Genomic DNA, 18,252 nt, shown 5'->3' on the forward strand with positions numbered 1-18,252 from the left:
AATCCCTTCATCCAAATCATTGATGTATATTGTAAATAGCTGCGGTCCCAGCACCGAGCCTTGCGGTACCCCACTAGTCACTATTGGGTCTGGACCCCTCATCAGTTCAGGTCCCGTAGCCTTTTCTGTATTTCAGTCATTTCGTGGAAATGAATCTAATTGGCTGGAAATTGGCTTCCATGATATTGGGGATCTCAGGAAGAAGCTGGGATGATTCACCCACTCGACACTTCTGGCTAAACATTCATATGATTCTACATGTCCTCTGCACCCACATGCTGTATGTCAGTTGAAAATGTAGAACAGCTGAGGGCATAGCCATACGATGAGAGGGGGAAAGTTTCATGAAGATGCGCAGTGCAAGTTTTTTTACATAGAGAGTTGTGGGAGCCTGGAATGCATTGCCAGGGGTGGTGGTGGGGGCAGATACGATAGTAGCGTTGAAGAGGCTTTTAGATAAATACATGGAAGTGCAGGAAATAGGGCAATATGGATCATGTACAGGCAGATGAGATCCGTTTATCTTGGCATCATGTTCGGCACAAACATTGTGGGTACATTCCCGTACTGTACTGGTCTATTTCCTATGTAAATATATCAACAATAGTATTTAAGTTCATTCAAAGAATACCTATTTGCTCTCAACCGTAACACACATTTAATAAAAGAGATATATACCAGAAATGAAGAAATAAGAAACAGCAGATGCTGGTTAATCCACAAAGTGCTGGAGTAATGCCTCTGTCCCACTTAGGAAACCTGAACGGAAACCTCTGGTGACTTTGCGCCCCACCCAAAAAAAAAAAATCAAGGTTGAGGTGACCTGCAACCTCCTACCACCTCCCACGCGTATGTTGAAAACCTTCCTCGACTATGAAGAAAACCTCCTTCGACCGACAGCAACCTCCTTCGACTAATTTGAAAACTGGCTTTGTTAAATTGGTCCACGATTGAACAACACCCCCTTCAACCTCATACAACCAAACTGAAAACCAACAATGACCAGCGTCAATTAGTTACAGCTCAGTTGATCACGTGATGAAATGATGTCATGAATGGGTTTTTTTCTTACAATAAAAGCCTCCCAGGGTTTTTTTTAAATCATTCTGAACCATGAGAGCAGGGAAGGAACAACTTAGGTGGATGTTACTAAAAGTACATCTACTGCTGTCAGCAGCAGCCCTTTTGCTTCTGTCATGCAGGGCTACTTCATCCTGTGGCATGTCCTTCTGCCACTCCTCCTCCTGGGTGTGCGACACATGCTTTTTGGATGGTTGTGCCCTACCCCTGCGAGTCTGCCTTTTGGGAGCCATCACTTCTACAACTTTCCTCTGCTAAAAGGAACTCTGCAACTATGATTGAGCACGCCCAGGAGTGACAGAGGTCACATGCTTATGTTAATATTAATATTTTTTTCACCCAGTTTTTTTCCACCCGGGAGGTCTTACCTTCCACTGCCTTCAAATTCCCGTGACCACCTTCGACTAGCATCGCAACCAGCTTCGACTAAAAAATTACCGATTTTTAAAACAGCAACCTATTTTTAGTCGAGGCCGGTTTTGATTTTGTTGAAATAATCGAAAGAACATAGAAGAAGCCTCGACTACGCGGAAACCACTTTCGACCATTAGGGAGAGTGACCAAAACCTCCGGGAACCTCACGGAAACCTTGGGTGAGGCGCAAGGTCACCAGAGGTTTCTGTTCAGGTTTCCTAAGTGGGACAGGGGCATAACTCAACAGGTCAGGCAACATCTCTGGAAAAAGGGTCTCAAAAAGGTATTCTTTTGTATACCAGGAATGATTCAAGTTTTGATTCACAATTTATACAGTTGGTTAATCTCAGTTGATGTACAATCTCTTTCTCTTTTAATATAAGGAATAATATAAATTCACCCCTATTTTTCACATCCAATCAATAATCCTTGCTAGAACAAAGCAGAAGTGTGGGTGTGGATGTGACCTGTCTTGTTATTAATGCCCTTCACTGTTGAATGAGCTGATGACATTCATTCTCCGAGTTTTCGTGTGAAGAAAGGTTACATTGGCAAGACAGAAGAAAACATTTTCCACTATGGAATTATCATGCATCGAGAATCAATGTCTGTAGATGAAGAAAATAAACTGTCAACATTACCCTGGCTGCAGAGATCAGCTATTCATTTGGCATCTGTCAAAATATAGGAATGCTAATCATGGCAAGACCAATGCTGGATTACTTAGGATTTATGTCCTTCCAAAGTAATGGTAGAGTCTGGGGAAGCATTGCAGATGCTGAACATGGATATTTTCTCCAATACTGACCTAAATTTATCTGCTCAGCATAATGTAAAATAAACATAAACTGTTCCCACTTGACCCATTTCTGATTTGCAAATTAATTCTTATTCCTTAATTCTTTGTGTAGACATTAGTCTTTATTCTTCGAAGGTAGACACAAAACGTTGGAGTAACTCCGCGGGACAGGCAGCATCCTTGGAGAGAAGGAATGTGTGACGTTTTGGGTCGAGACCCTTCTTCAGACTTCAGACTTCAGTCTGAAGAAGGGTCTCGACCTGAAACGTCACCCATTCCTTCTCTCCAGAGATGCTGCCTGAGTTACTCCAGCATTTTGTGTCTACCTTCGATTTAAACCAGCATCTGCAGTTCTTTCTTACACAGCCTTTATTCTTCAATGGCATCAGTAGAAAAAATCCTTTATGTGATTGTAACTGTTAATCTTTCATGGTCCTGCCACTTGTCGGGGTTGCATGTTGGATACAGGAACACTCTGCTACACAAAACAAAATAAGGAAAAATAAACATTTTTACTTTTTTTTTCCCTTTTAACATCTGTGTCTTTTGGGGCTGAAATCTGCAGCTAAATGAAACACATAAGCGATGTGAGTGTGATGAGACTGAAAACTGCTCAAAGTGTGTCGTCCAATGAAACACCTTTTGGAGAGTTATTAGAGAGATATTTAGCAGCCAGTCTTAAGCTATAAACATCAAATTAGATCTCAGATGAGCAAAGTTGCTTTCAGTGATTCTTATTGAGAATTGCATATTAGTCCAAGACATTAAAATAATTCCTTGCTCTTTTTCAGGTAATATCATATTTTAACATCCACCTGGATAAATGGACACTACTCATTGGATGGAGTGGTTTATTTAATTTTAGTTTACATAAGAGCTAGCTTACATATGACATTGACAAGTGGCAGGACGATAAAAGACAAGCAATTATAATCACAAAAATAGCTTTTTCTATTGATGCCATTGTGGAATAAAGACTAATATACATGCAACAAATTAAGGTATTTAGTTAATTTTAATGTTTAGTTTTAGTTTAGTTCAGAGATACAGAGAGGAAACAGGTCCTTCGGCCTACCGAGTCTGCTCCGTCCAGCAATCCCTCACACTAACACTATACTACACTCACTAGGAACAATTTCCCATTTTCTCAAAACCAATTAACCTACAAAGCTGGGCGTCTTCGGAGTGTTTGGGGAAACCAGAGCGCCCGGAGAAAACCCACGCAGGTCAGAGGTGAACATACAAATTCCAAACAGGCAGCACCCGTGGTCAGGATCGAACCCGGGCCTCTGGTGCTGTAAGGCAGCAATTCTACTGCTTGCAACCACGCTGGCCCTATGTATCAATGCATTTTGCATATATTATTGCAGGCAAAAGGCATCCAATATTAGGGTGTCATTTATCTTTCCAGAGAACTAACTCTTCTTAAATAGAAGAATTCTTAAACAGAACTTGAAAGTATGTTCTTCTATGGGTGAATATATTGCGATTATTTTGGATCAAAGGGTGTAACAGTGATCTGTAATGATTTGGAGAATAAAGGTATGAATATCACTCCTTGCTGCTGGATTCATTAATTTATAAAGGCCATCATTAACAGATTGGCAATTAAAGTTTTGCAGTGTGCTGCATGATGGGCAATTCATTGCAGCAACAATAACACATGATAAGAACTTGAATCTTTCTCAACATTTTCTAAAGTGATTTGCCTGGATCTCTTTCTTCAATTTAATCAACACTGATTCATGCATTCATCTTGGTGAAGTGCTGGAAGAGATTCCACCCACTGTAGCTCTGACTAACCAGCCAGCAGAAATTAATCAATGTTAAGAGAATTGAAGATGTGTTTTCTACCCGCTGACCAAACAGGAGTGGAGGGACCAATTAACTAAGTTGGGTTGCCAGTTTAATAGGACTGTATCACCAGGAGCGTTGGCTGGCACTGAGAAACTTCTGTTTACACAGGCTCGCATGCTGTGAAGTTGGACACACAATTATATCCAGTTGGGGAGGTTCAAAGATGAAACAGCATCAGCGAGAAATCAAACTATCTGAGAAGAGAAATCTAAAGATCTGGTTCCAATCTCTCTCACACTGTCACGTGATTTTCTTTTGTCCACAGGGTAATGTGCCCGCCTAGTGATTGGTCTTATGCCAGGAATTAAATGCATGTAATTCTATTCTCCACCTCCATACTTGCAGGAAGCACAGGCATACAAGCTGCCACCAAAGCAGAGTTAGGATCTGAGACAGTCTTCTGTACAACCAATCTCACTTCCATCCCTAACTCATACCTTTTGTCTTTTCAACTCAGCCCTAGTCCAATCATCTGGCTATCAAAAACTCCCCTCACCTGTATCCCCTGAATATTGATTTCCCTTCTTCGACTTCTTCTTCTTCTTCTTTCGTGTGGCGTGCAAAGCCTAAAGTTGTTGGACAACTTGTTCTATTTTATCTCCCGTTTGTGCACGTTGAGTTGATTGCATTAGTCAAAACAGGGCGGACCACGTGAAGGTTGCAATCTTCCACCCCATTGATTTCTCTGATTTCAAGTAACCCTTGTATTCCCTCTCTCTCGGCCACTCCTCATCCTACTCTTCCTACTAGTTTCACTTTGTATCCACTCATTATCACCTTTTCCACAGCCACCAATGGACTATTGTTGGCTCTCCTTAATCATCGTAGCTGGCTTTGAATTGTTCTTTTCTAAACCTTTCAATTATTTGTTCTTTATACCTTTTCATATCTCTACTTTTCCTCTCCCCGGACTCAGTCTGCGGAAGGGTCTCGACCCGAAACGTCACCTATTCCATTTCTCCAGAGATGCTGCCTGAGTCGCTGAGTTACTCCAGCATCTACCTTTCAATTGCCTGGGCTTTTTCAACCTCCTCTCTTCCAGCTTGGTTTCGCCCTCTCCCACCACAATCAGTCTAAAGAAGAGCCCTGACCCGAAACATCACCTATCCATGTTCTCCAAAGATGCTGCCTGACCCGCTGAGTTACTCTAGCAATGGCTGTGTTTTTTAAAATAAACTTGTCACTGTGTCTAACTCCCATTAGGGCATTCACCTATTATTATAAGTGCAAAAGCCTGAGGCAAATTAGATATGTATCAACATACAAACTTATACCATCATGTGCGCCTTGCCAACTTTTATTTTGGAATTTATCAACCTATGTTTAGTTTAGTTATATATCAACCTCCGTTCAGAATTAATGAACTGCATTAATTAATATGTTTCAGAATTAGTCTGTGACAGTTTCAGATGTCTTAATTCAGTCCCGCTGAATTACTCCAGCATTTTGTGTCTATCTTTGGTTTAAACCAGCATCTGCAGATCCTTCCTACACATCCCAGCTGAACCTTGTCCTTTGTAAAGGTTCGAATCTGCAAACTTGAATAAGGCATTGAACTTTCTTTCTTGGCTAAATATGATCTAACAACTTGGAATCCTTCAACTAGACAATCAATCCATCAATGCTGGCACCATTTAAGCACCTTTGTTCAATCTTTGTTTAAAACTGCTGCAGGGAGACAGTCAAGCTTTCCTCTTAGTGGTCAGATATTATTTGCGTCACATCTATTGATCTAGTCTAAATCCACAGAAGCAAAATGTCACTGTTCATGCTATGTCCTTTAAAGGTTACTTTGATCACAATGATGTCTAGGATTCATAAATCCATTTTTATAATAAAACAGGATGACATAAAAAAGTTGTTCTCTAAATAGTTCTCTAATCTAAATCGGGCTGCACAGTGCCGCAGCAATGGATGTGTTGCCTTACAGCTCCAGAGAACCCAATATCTCATTGTCTGTAATGCAATTTGGAACATTCTCACAGAGGTGTGAACGGGGTTGAATAACTGCAAGAAATGGTTTTAGATATGGCACACTGTTATTCATTCCTTAAGCCACAGGAAACAAAAGTGATAAAACAAGTCTGACTTGTTTATTGATAGCCTCTTGCTTGATATTCTTAGATAAAGAAAAGATTTATAACCGACATAACAGTTCTGCTGGAAATGAAAGGCCATCATAAGTATTAAAGATAAGCACAAAATGCTGGAGTAACTCAGTGGGTCTGGAGAGTTTGAGTTTAGTTTATTGTCAGGTGTTCCGAGGTACAGTGAAAAGCTTTTATTGCATGCCAGCCAGTCAGCGGATAGACAATACATGATTATAATCAAGTTATCCACAGTGTACAGATACAGGATAAAGGAAATAACATATAGTGTAAGATAAACTCCAGTAAAGTCCAATTATTGATAGTCCAAGGGTCTCCAGTGAGATATATGTTAGCTTAGGACCGCTCTCTAGTTGTTGATGGTTCATTTGCCTGATAACAGTTGGGAAGAAACTGTCCCTGAATTTGGAGGTATGCATTTTCAAACTTTTGTAACTCTTGCCTGATGGGAGAGGGTGGTGACTCACCTTGATAATGTTGGTGTCCTTGCCAAGGCAGAGTGAATTGTAGATGGAGTCAATAGAAGGGAATAACGTATTGTGCAAGGTAAAGCCAGTAAAGTCCAATTAGAGTCCAATTCAACTCTTCAGTGTAATTACTGATGATGACAGTGCTTATCCTTTATAAGATCTTTTACATTGTGATATTGGGAAATTAAGTGTTGTCGCTGATGAATGATAAGATAAGGGATTCCTTTTTAACAATAAAGAAGAAAGTTGTATTTGATGCAAATGAGGCTGGACATGCTGGAATTCATAGCCTCAGTTGAGCCACCTCAGAAAGCTGTGTGCCATTCCACATATATGCCTATCTTTCTTTGTAGTTGTTGAAAGGCTTGGTGATTGTTGTGGGAACTTTTAGCACTGTGTAACTTGGGCTGCAGGACAACTCGCATAAGGAGCTCATATCTCTTCAGCAACACACTAACACTGTTCTCTCATTTATTCAAAACAACACAATGCAATTATACTAGGAATGCAGCAACTGGAAATACAAAGAAAGTAAGAGCAAGGTTGTCAACCTATTTATGTGTTCAAGAAGGAACTGCAGATGCTGGAAGATCGAAGGTACACAAAAATGCTGGAGAAACTCAGCGGGTGCAGCAGCATCTATGGAGCGAAGGAAATAGGCGACGTTTCGGGCCGAAACCCTTCTTCAGACTGATGGGGGGTGGGGGGGGGAGAAGGAAGGAAAAAGGGAGGAGGAGGAGCCCGAGGGCGGGGGGATGGGAGGAGACAGCTCGAGGGTTAAGGAAGGGGAGGAGACAGCAAGGGCTAGCAAAACTGGGAGAATTCAACGTTCATGCCATCCGGACGCAAGCAACCCAGGCGGAATATGAGGTGCTGTTCCTCCAATTTCCGGTGTTGCTCACTCTGGCAATGGAGGAGACCCAGGACAGAGAGGTCGGATTGGGAATGGGAGGGGGAGTTGAAGTGCTGAGCCACCGGGAGTTCAGGTAGGTTATTGCGGACTGAGCGGAGGTGTTCGGCGAAACGATCGCCCAACCTCCGCTTAGTCTCCCCGATGTAAATCAGCTGACGTCTAGAGCAGCGGATGCAGTAGATGAGGTTGGAGGAGATACAGGTGAACCTTTGTCGCACCTGGAACGACTGCTTGGGTCCTTGAATGGAGTCGAGGGGGGAGGTGAAGGGACAGGTGTTGCATTTCTTGCGGTTGCAACGGAAAGTGCCCGGGGAGGGGGGTGGTACGGGAGGGAAGGGAAGAATTGACAAGGGAGTTGCGGAGGGAGCGGTCTTTGCGGAAGGCAGACATGGGGGAGATGGGAAGACATGGCGAGTGGTGGGGTCACGTTGGAGGTGGCGGAAATGGCGGAGGATTATTTGTTGTATTTGCCGGCTGGTGGGGTGAAAGGTGAGGACTAGGGGGACTCTGCTCTTGTTGCGAGTGCGGGGATGGGGAGAGAGAGCAGTGTTGCGGGATATGGATGAGACGCTGGTGCGAGCCTCATCTATGGTGGCGGAGGGGAATCCTGAAGAACGAGGACATTTCCGATGCCCTGGTGTGGAACGTCTCATCCTGGGAGCAGATGCTGCGTAGGTGGAGGAATTGGGAGTAGGGGATGGAGTCTTTACAGGGGGCAGGGTGGGAGGATGTGTAGTCCAGATAGCCATGTGAGTCAGTTGGTTTGTAGTGTATGTCAGTCAGAAGTCTGTCCCCTGCGATGGAGATGGTGAGGTCAAGGAATGGTAGGGAAGTGTCGGAAATGGTCCAGATGTATTGGAGTGCCGGATGGAAGTTGGTGGTGAAGTGGATGAAGTCAGTCAGTTGTGTGTGGGTGCAGAAGGTGGCCCCAAAGCAGTCGTCAATGTAACAGAGGTAGAGGTCGGGGATGAGGCCCTGGTACGTATTGAACAAGGATTGTTCAACGTACCCGACAAAGAGGCAGGCGTAGCTGGGGCCCATGCGTGTGCCCATAGCTACGCCTTGTGTTTGGATGTGTTTGGACCTATTTAGTTTAGTTTAGAGTTACAGCCTGGAAACATGCTCTTCGGCTACATCTTGGCAGGACAAATCAAAATAGGACGTACATGGTAAATGGTAGGGAATTGAAGAATGTAGGTGAACAGAGGGATCTGGGAATAACTGTGCACAGTTCCATGAAAGTGGAATCTCATGTAGATAGGGTGGTAAAGAAAGCTTTTGGTGTGCTGGCCTTTATAAATCAGAGCATTGAGTATAGAAGTTGGGATGTAATGTTAAAATTGTACAAGGCATTGGTGAGGCCAATTCTGGAGTATGGTGTACAATTTTGGTCGCCTAATTATAGGAAGGATGTCAACAAAATAGAGAGAGTACAGAGGAGATTTACTAGAATGTTGCCTGGGTTTCAGCAACTAAGTTACAGAGAAAGGTTGAACAAGTTAGGGCTTTATTCTTTGGAGCGCAGAAGGTTAAGGGGGGACTTGATAGAGGTTTTTAAAATGATGAGAGGGATAGACAGAGTTGACGTGGAAAAGCTTTTCCCACTGAGAGTAGGGAAGATTCAAACAAGGGGACATGACTTGAGAATTAAGGGACTGAAGTTTAGGGGTAACATGAGGGGGAACTTCTTTACGCAGAGAGTGGTAGCTGTGTGGAATGAGCTTCCAGTGAAGGTGGTGGAGGCAGGTTCGTTTTTATCATTTAAAAATAAATTGGATAGTTATATGGATGGGAAAGGAATGGAGGGTTATGGTCTGAGCGCAGGTATATGGGACTAGGGGAGACTATGTGTTCGGCACGGACTAGAGGGGTCGAGATGGCCTGTTTCCGTGCTGTAATTGTTATATGGTTATATGGTTATATGGTTATATGGCCCACCGATTCCACACCGACTATTCATTACCTGTACACTAGTTATTTTTGTTATGCCACTTTTCAATCCTACACACTAGAGGCCATTTAGTGGCCAATTAACCTACAGACCTGCACATCTATGGAATATGGGATGAAACCAGAGCACCTGGAGAAAGCACGTGCAATCAAAGGCAGGGTGCAAATCCCGGGGGGGGGGGGGGGGGGGGGGGGGGGGGGACTGGGGATAGAGCGCGGTGATTGGAGGAGGGAGACGTCCTGGTGGAGCAAAGATCAGAGCAGAGCTTGAATTGACCCGTTCGCGGGGTCACAGGGAGAATGTACAACCTCCGCCCAGACAGACACTAAATTCAGGATCTAACCTGGGTGTCTGGCACTGTGAGGCAGCAGGTTTACCACTTTGTCACCATGCCGCCTGTTGTGGAATATCATGAGGATGCTGATCATCCCACTATAAGCAGAAGACACAGGCTGGACATAATCCACACCCAAATTGAAGGAGTAGCACCTCATGTTTCACTTGGACAGTTTACAACGTTAATTTCTTTAATTTTAAATAATCCCTGCCTTCCCTCTCTCTCGTGCTCCATCGTAGACATCCTACTTGTTCCACCATTCATAATCCTTGTACTCCTTCGTCATCACCTGCCGTGAAGAGAGAGTGGACGCTGGCGCGCTTTGGCTGCCGCTGCTCTCTCTTCACACTGTGTTTTTGATTTTCTGTTTTTGGATTGAATTCTGTTTTTAATTTGTGTCTCTGTGATGTCTTTTTTACCTGTTCTATTCCGATTATATGTTTTTATTCCGATTACTATGTAAGGTGTCCTTGAGATGTCTGAAAGGCGCCCATTAAATAAAATGTATTATTATTATTATTATCTCCTCTTCCCCAACGAACAATGGGTTATTTAGGGCTCCACCCTTCCTTGGTCATCTGACACTGACTCTGCTTTGTTCTGAACTTTTCTTACCTCCAATTCCCTCCCACCTATTTACAGTCCGAAGAAGAAAGGTCCTGTCCTGAAACGACATCCATCATTATTCTCAAGAAATGCTGTCTGACCCGCTGAGTTACTCTAGCACTTGGTACTTGGCACATTGCTAACAAACTGCAGACTCTGGTTAGGATCCTGAAGCAACACTATTGAGTTTCCATTTGGCCAATGCCTCGTTAAAGGTGCACGTCTCTGCAATACCTCTTAGCAGCACAGTTTAGTCCATCTTTTCCCAGAGACAAACAGCCAGTATAGGGGCTTTAACAATATCACCCTTTTGGTACATATTCCACCTGCTGTGCAGGACACTGACATACCTGGAATTTCCAACAAAAAAAATAAAGTTCTTGGGGATGAAAATGAATGTAAATTTCAATACTTTAATATCCACCTGTCTTAAGTGAACAAAATAACTATCACTTGGTGAAGTTATTTAATGTGCCTGTTATTTATAAAAACTGTAATGATAAAAGATGATACATTACCACTCTAAAACCAACTCAACCCTGAATATTTCTGAGCGGGTACTTCAGATATTCTGCTGAAGGCCATAGCGTGTGAAAATTACACACACAAATCAAATACCTGTGGAAACCAGTGCAATTTCCAGCAACATGCTTCTTTGTAGATGGATGAATTTTCTCATTAGCATTTGTGAATGCCCCTATCTATTACAGCTTGACACATTCATTGATCCTTGGGCCCTGTGAATTGTTACAACTATGGTTTACCAGACAGATCTCTGCAATGCCTCCCTACACTCAAAAAGAATAGCCAATCATACGTAATTCTCAATTGGAAGCAAACAATTGTCAGGAGGATTCTCAAACAAGATTTTGTTGACAAGTGAATCTGACACAGGCTACTCTTAATAGGTCTTCAGCTCCTTACTCTTACAGATTTTGGTGATGTAAAGGGCAAACAAGGACAAAGAATCTTTCACTATTAAGAGGGTCTGAAGCGTACATGTCAGGTCCAACCACATCAAAGTTAAGATCATTTAAATAGGGTATAAATTTAGCAAGAATCTATTTAATACTTAATAGTACATCATGTGGCATTATGGCAAACATTGACCATTCAAATCTAAAGACATATGGACAGGTACATGGATAGGAAAGGTTTAGAAGGATATTAGAAAGAAAGGCGCGTAGCGGTAAACTTGCAGCACCAGAGACCCACGTTTGATCCTGACTACGGGCAGTGGCGGACTGGGTCTAAAAATATTGGATGCCAGGAGACAAAGGGGGCCCACCCACAACTACAATGCTATCATTTAACAGGGGCCCACTTGCCATCACTTGCTATCACTTCATCAGGGGCCCACTTGCCATTGGGCGAGCTGACACCCTGGCCAGTCCACCACTGACTACGGGTACTCGTCTGTATGGAGCTTGTAAGTTCTCCCCGTGACCTGCATGGGTTTTCTGGGGAAACTCCAGTTTCCTTCCACACTCCAAAGACATACAGGTTTGTAGGCTAATTGGCTTGGTAGGAATGTAAAAAAATTATTCCTAGCATAGGTAGGATAGTGTTAGCATGTGGGGATCGCTGGTTGGCATGGACTCGGTGGGCTAAAGGGCCTGTTTCTGCGCTGTATCTTTAACCTAAACTAAACTAAAGTGGAACTAGTATACATGAGGCATCTTGCTTGGCATGGGTTAGTGGTCTACTTTAGTTTAGTTTAGAGATACAGCATGGGAACAGGCTCTTCGGCCCACCGAGTCCACACTGATCATTGATCACCCGCTCATACGACTTCTATGCAGATACATGGAACTGCAGATGATGGTTTACCAAAATAAAGTTGGGTCACAAGGCCTGTTTCCATCGAAGATAGACACAAAGTGCTGGAGTAACTCAGCGGGTAAGACAGCATCTTTGCAGAAAAAGTATGATGTGACATTTTGGGTCAGAACCCTTCTTCAGAAATCAGACTTCCGACCCGAATCAGAAATCAGACTTCCGACCCGTCACCCATCCTTTTCACCCAGAGATGTTGCCTGACCCGCTGAGTTACTCCAGCACTTTGTGTCTATGTTTGGTGTAAACCAGCATTTGCAGTTACTTTCTACACATCGAGCCTGTTTCCATGCCGTACGACTCTATGGCTCTATAAATCTTGCAACTTGGTTTCAAATTGTTCAGTATCACTTTAAAGTCACTTTCTTCCCCATTTACACGATAATTAAGAATGCACCTTTACTGCTCAAATTGAGTAATATTGTGATATTTGAGCATTGAAATATATTAAGATTGCGATGCCACAGCTTAAAATTTTCAATCTTCCACAATCACCGTGCTTACATTTTAAAATATTAAGCTAAATTGAATTGAATTGAATTTCCTTTATTGTCATTCAGACCTTTCAGTCTGAACAAAATGTCGTTACCTGCAGCCAAACATACAATAATACAATAATAAACAACAGAACAGACAGTAAACACAAATTAACATCCACCACTGTGAGTCCACCAAGCACCTCCTCACTGTGATGGAGGCAAAAATCTTAGGGCTGCAGTCTCTTCCCTCCTCTTCTCCCTCTGCGCTGAGGCGATACCCCACCGGGCGATGGTAAATCAGTCCCGCGGCTCACCGAGCTCCGCGAAAGGGCCAGTTCAAACACCGCGGCCCGGGGTGGTCGAAGCTGCCGCCCTCCAGTCCAGCGGACGCAGCTGTTGACGACGTCGTCCACTGGCCCGCGGCCGAACCCCGGACTCAGGCCAAATGTGCATTGGATAAGGAAATATTCAGAGTATGATCTATCATAAACTTGACCTCACCTGTGACTATTAAAACTATCAAAATCAAGCTGTGCTATGCCTGAATTAAACAGAATTAAAATTAAACTAGGATTCCTAACCTAATCGGTTACATGATGACATAATTAACTTTCAAGCCAATTCTACAAAGTTGCCAGACATTCTCAGCAAAAGTGGAATTGGCCTGCAGTTATCTGTGCCTGGTTTTAAGCTGTGCATGAAGTGACATCTTGATCTGAGGTTGCCCAAAAGGACCACAGATTCAAATCCAGCCCCTCTTCCTTGTTCTGGTTGCGTTTTCGCTTGTCCATGTTCTCCAGAGGTGCTGCTTGACCCGCGGAGCTACTCCAACAAATTGTGCCTTTTTTTGCAAACCAGCATTTGCTTGTGTCTAAAGGAAATATTGAGTTTAGATATTAAGAAGAAGAAGGGGCCCGACCCGAAACGTCACCTACCCATGTTCTCCAGTGGTGCTGCCTGAGCCACTGAGTTACTCCAGCAATTTGTGTCTTTTTTTGTAAACCAGCAGTTCCTTGTGCCTAAAGGAAATATTGAGTTGTGGTTGGAATTCAAGCAGGATGTATGCATGTTTGCAGCAGTGTGGGTGTGAGTGAAGGCTTCAGTGGGCGGTAATGTTACTTAGACATGAGATTCAGCAGACTTTAATTGGTAGCTTCAGCAGGAGGAGTGTGTTAGTGGGTGCTCTGAGCAGATGTGCCTGTCAGGATACAGCATTGATGCTCCTTTGAAAGCTGCCCCAATTTTATCTGAACTAATTGTGAGGAATGGTATCACACACAGTGAATGCCACAACAAGTGGAAAGAACCACAATTATGTGGTCAGGGAATGAGGGGAAGATGAGAGGGAAGATCTGTGAGGGTATAAGACTTAAAGGTATAAGATCTCCCGGTGGCTCAGCACTTCAACTCCCCCTCCCATTCCGAATCCGACCTTTCTGTCCTGGGCCTCCTCCATGGCCAAAGTGAGCACCACCGGAAATTGGAGGAGCAACGCCTCATATTTCTCTTGGGCAGTCTGCACCCCAGCGGCATGAACATTGACTTCTCCAATTTCCGGTAGCCCTTATTGTCTCCTCCCCTTCTCAGCTCTCCCTCAGCCCTCTGGCTCCTCCTCTTCCTTTCTTCTTCCCGCCCCCAACCCCCCCACCCTACATCAGTCTGAAGAAGGGTTTTGACCCGAAACGTTGCCTATTTCCTTCGCTCCATAGATGCTGCTGCACCCGCTGAGTTTCTCCAGCACTTTTGTCTACCTTCGATTTTCCAGCATCTGCAGTTCCTTCCTAAAGACTTAAAGGCCCTTCTGTTCCTCATTGGGGATTGAGTTTCACTTGAAAGACCAGCACTTCTAGGCTTCATGTTCATACAGATTGGGCATATTTTTAATTGTGATTTGAGAAACAAATTTGATTGATTGAAAGATACAGCATGGAAACAGGCCCTTTAGCCCACCGAGTCCACGCCAACCATTGATCAGCCATTCACACTAGTTCTATGTCATCCCACTTACTCATCCACTTCCAGGGGCAATTTACAGAGGCCATTTACCCTACAAAGCACCTGGAGGAAACCCATGCGGTCACAGAGAGAGCGTGCAAACTCCACACAGACAGGACCAAACCTGGGTCTCTGGTGCTTCTGGGGCAGCAGCTCTTACCAGTAGTGCCACCAAGCTGCTAATTTTCAATTGGAAGGCCAGCATTTGTTTTTCATTTGGGTTGGCTTGTAAAAGTATTACTGAAACATTATAGGTTTCAAAGGTAGAATCAAATAATGGATACTGTATGTGTCAATTAGAAATTTATCATAAAACTTCAGTGAAGAAAATTTCAGAAGCAACATTTAGAAATTTATCATAAAACTTCAGTGAAGAAAATTTCAGAAGCAGAGGGCAAAACCCTGATGCATGCATAGCATTACTAATTTAGGATGAATTTCAACACATATATATCTAATCCGGGATAATCGGTGGCTATAAAGACTGGCTATGTGTTGAAATTCATCCTAAATTAGTAATGCTATGCGTGCATCAGGATTTTGCCCTCTGCTTCTGAAATTTACTTCACTGAAGTTTTATGGTAAATTTCTAAATGTTGCAGTCTTGGAAAATACTACAGTCTATAGTATTACACCATCCTTTGCCATTGACCTGTTTCATGGTGAAGGTTGTTTCATTTTATTTTCTCACAAAATGGGTGGCCACTTGCCCCATCAAATCTTTGCCAGATCTCAGTACGACCCCATCAATCTCATTCAACTACCTATTTCCCTGGAGCACATTCCTTCTCACATGCCCTTTGGCTCTATACTCCCCCATTCCACTTTCTCCCACCTACACAACAACTCATTGGCAGTGACCAATCAACCTTGCACTTCTATGGGATTACAGATGAGACCAGATCATAGGATGAAATCCACACTGATTAACCTCCAGACCTGTACATCTTTGAGATATCGTAGGAAACTGGAGCACCCAGAGGAAACCCACGTGGTCACTGGGTGAATGTACAAACTGTGTACAGACAGCAGCCTTAGTCAGGATCGAACCCGGGTCTCTGGTACTGTAAGGCAGCAATTCTACTGCTGCACCACTGTGCCTCCCCTATCAAGAACTAACATTGAAGAAAAGGGTCTGAAGAAGGGTCTCGACCTTAAACATCACCCATTCCTTCTTTCCAGAGATGCTGCCTGTCCCACTGAGTTACCTCAGCATTTTGTTTTTAACATTGAAAAAAGCTCTCTGCGCTCACTCACTGCGGCTGGATTATATCTCTCTCTCAACGGCCATAAGAAAGTAACAATAATATATCCTTGCAAGAAACTGGGACAAGAGCACACATTGCTATGTATGTAAGGAGCTTAGCATTACCTTCAAATTGTACTCTAACAGGATTTAACCCATAAACCAGCTTATTCGCATTAACAATTTATACCAAACAGTAAAATCCACCAAGGCTATTGTGTGTGGCTGGTTGCCCTGTGGCCGTCACTAATCTAATATTTAGGTGCAAGGATAGTGGCTGACATCAATTCCTGCAAAGACTGTAATAGCATATAACTTGGGAAAAAATAATTATTGACCAACAGTTCCAGTCACCATATGTAACATGTCAGGTACTCATTTTTAATGTCAGGTTCACACCAGATTAAGCGGGTGGAATGATAATGTATTTATTTCGTAGGTTATGTCTCCGGTGAGTATTCTATTATATAGATTGTACATAGCAGCAGCAAGACTGAGTTGGATGATCAGCCATGATCATATTGAATGGTGGTTCAGGCTCGAAGGGCCGAATGGCCTACTCCTGCACCTATTTTCTATGTTTCTATGTTTCTAAGACATGCAACGCCATATAGCATTTTACTCAGCCTTTCAATTACTGTACTTACAATGTTAACCTTAATTTGCAGACCTTTCTTTAGCTACCTAGCCAGGCATCAAGCAGAATGACAGCAAAGAGCAATAATTTGAGGTGCCTTCTGCCACAGAAGTATATTAGCTGTGGAAACCCCACTTATAGAGTCATAGAGTCAAACAGCATGGAAACCGTGCTTCAGTCCAATTTGCCCACACTGATCAAAATGCCCCATCTAAACTAATCCCATCAGCCTGCTTTTGGTCCTTATCCCTCTAAACCTATCCTATCCATGTACCTGTCTAGATGTTTCTTAAATGTTGCGATTGTGCATGTCTCCACTACCTCTAGTGCTTGTTCCATACACCCACCACACTTTGTGTATAAAAGTTATCCCTCAGGTTTCCATTAAATCTTTCCCCTCTCAACTTAAACCAATGTCCTCTGGTTCTCGATTCTAAACTTCCTCAGATAAATGAAACTTTTGCCAATCTAGTTGTCTAGCTTGAGAGATCCTGATAGATTCTCCACTGAAAGAGTTTTTATATGCCAGCCTTATAAGAGTTTTTATATGCCATTTACTTTCCTGTTGTAATATAATACATGTCCAAGAATGCCTCAATTAAAAAATCCTTTTCAAGTTTTGTCTGTATCTGTAACCCCCTGTCTAGTCCTGCAATCGTGCAATATCTGACCTCCTCCAATTCCGGGGTGCAAATTTTAGTCGCTCCAACACTGCAAATGTGCCTTAATACACATGCCGTGATCGTTGGAATCCTCCATACCTGCAGATTAAGGGACAGTTTCTTCCTCGCTCTTATCGGGCCATTGAACCATGCTCTCACCAACTAGAGAGCGATCCTGACCTCCCATCTACCCCATTGGAGACCTACGAATTATTTTTAATCAGACTTGACAGGAGTTTATCTTGCTCTAAACGTTACACCCTTTATCGTGTATCTGTACACTGTGGTCGGCTTGACTGTAATCATGTTTAATGTTTTTGCTGACTGGATCACACGCAACAAAAAGCTTTTCACTGCATCTTAGTACACGTGACAATAATAAACTAACTAAACTAAACAGAACTAAACCAAAGGTACACAAAATTGCTGGAGGAACTCAGCGGGTGCAGCAGCATCTATGGAGCGAAGGAAATAGGCGACGTTTCGGGCCGAAACCCTTCAAACCAAACCTAAACCAAACCTCTCTATTTCTCTCCTCTCCATTAAGACACTCCTTAAAACCTAATTATGAGCACGTTCTATGTCGTCTACTTCAATGTGGTTCACACTCAAGATTTATTGATGACAATCCTTCCTATGTTAAAAGCCTAGTGTAAATAACACTTGTCCTATATACTTCTTCAATATCTTGTTTTCTGATAATACTTAATACCACTGGCATCTATCACGATGCAAGGTTCTTAATAACACATACTTTAAAAAGTTAACAGTTTTGAAGTAAGGTAGAGTTTTCCATCCTTTCAGATTTCAGTATCAAAACAAGCTTCTGTGAGGCACAACACTGAGGAAACAAGGCAAGATT

General features: G+C 43.0%; 1 protein-coding gene and 1 long non-coding RNA gene across 2 annotated transcripts in view; one reads left to right on the plus strand and one right to left on the minus strand.

Moving 5' to 3' along the window:
- The window catches only part of gap43 (growth associated protein 43), a 125,791-nt gene that overhangs the window by 25,093 nt on the left and 82,446 nt on the right, over positions 1–18,252 (plus strand). The gene's annotated exons all lie outside the window — the stretch shown is intronic.
- Positions 1,142–16,725, minus strand: LOC116980692. The gene is made up of 3 exons (XR_004414039.1): positions 16,714–16,725; positions 15,938–15,939; positions 1,142–1,191 (listed from the first exon to the last, which is right to left on the minus strand). It is a non-coding gene; the product is annotated as an uncharacterized LOC116980692 (long non-coding RNA).

This window comes from Amblyraja radiata, chromosome 14 (genome assembly GCF_010909765.2).
Source record: "Amblyraja radiata isolate CabotCenter1 chromosome 14, sAmbRad1.1.pri, whole genome shotgun sequence".
NCBI lineage: Eukaryota > Metazoa > Chordata > Chondrichthyes > Rajiformes > Rajidae > Amblyraja > Amblyraja radiata.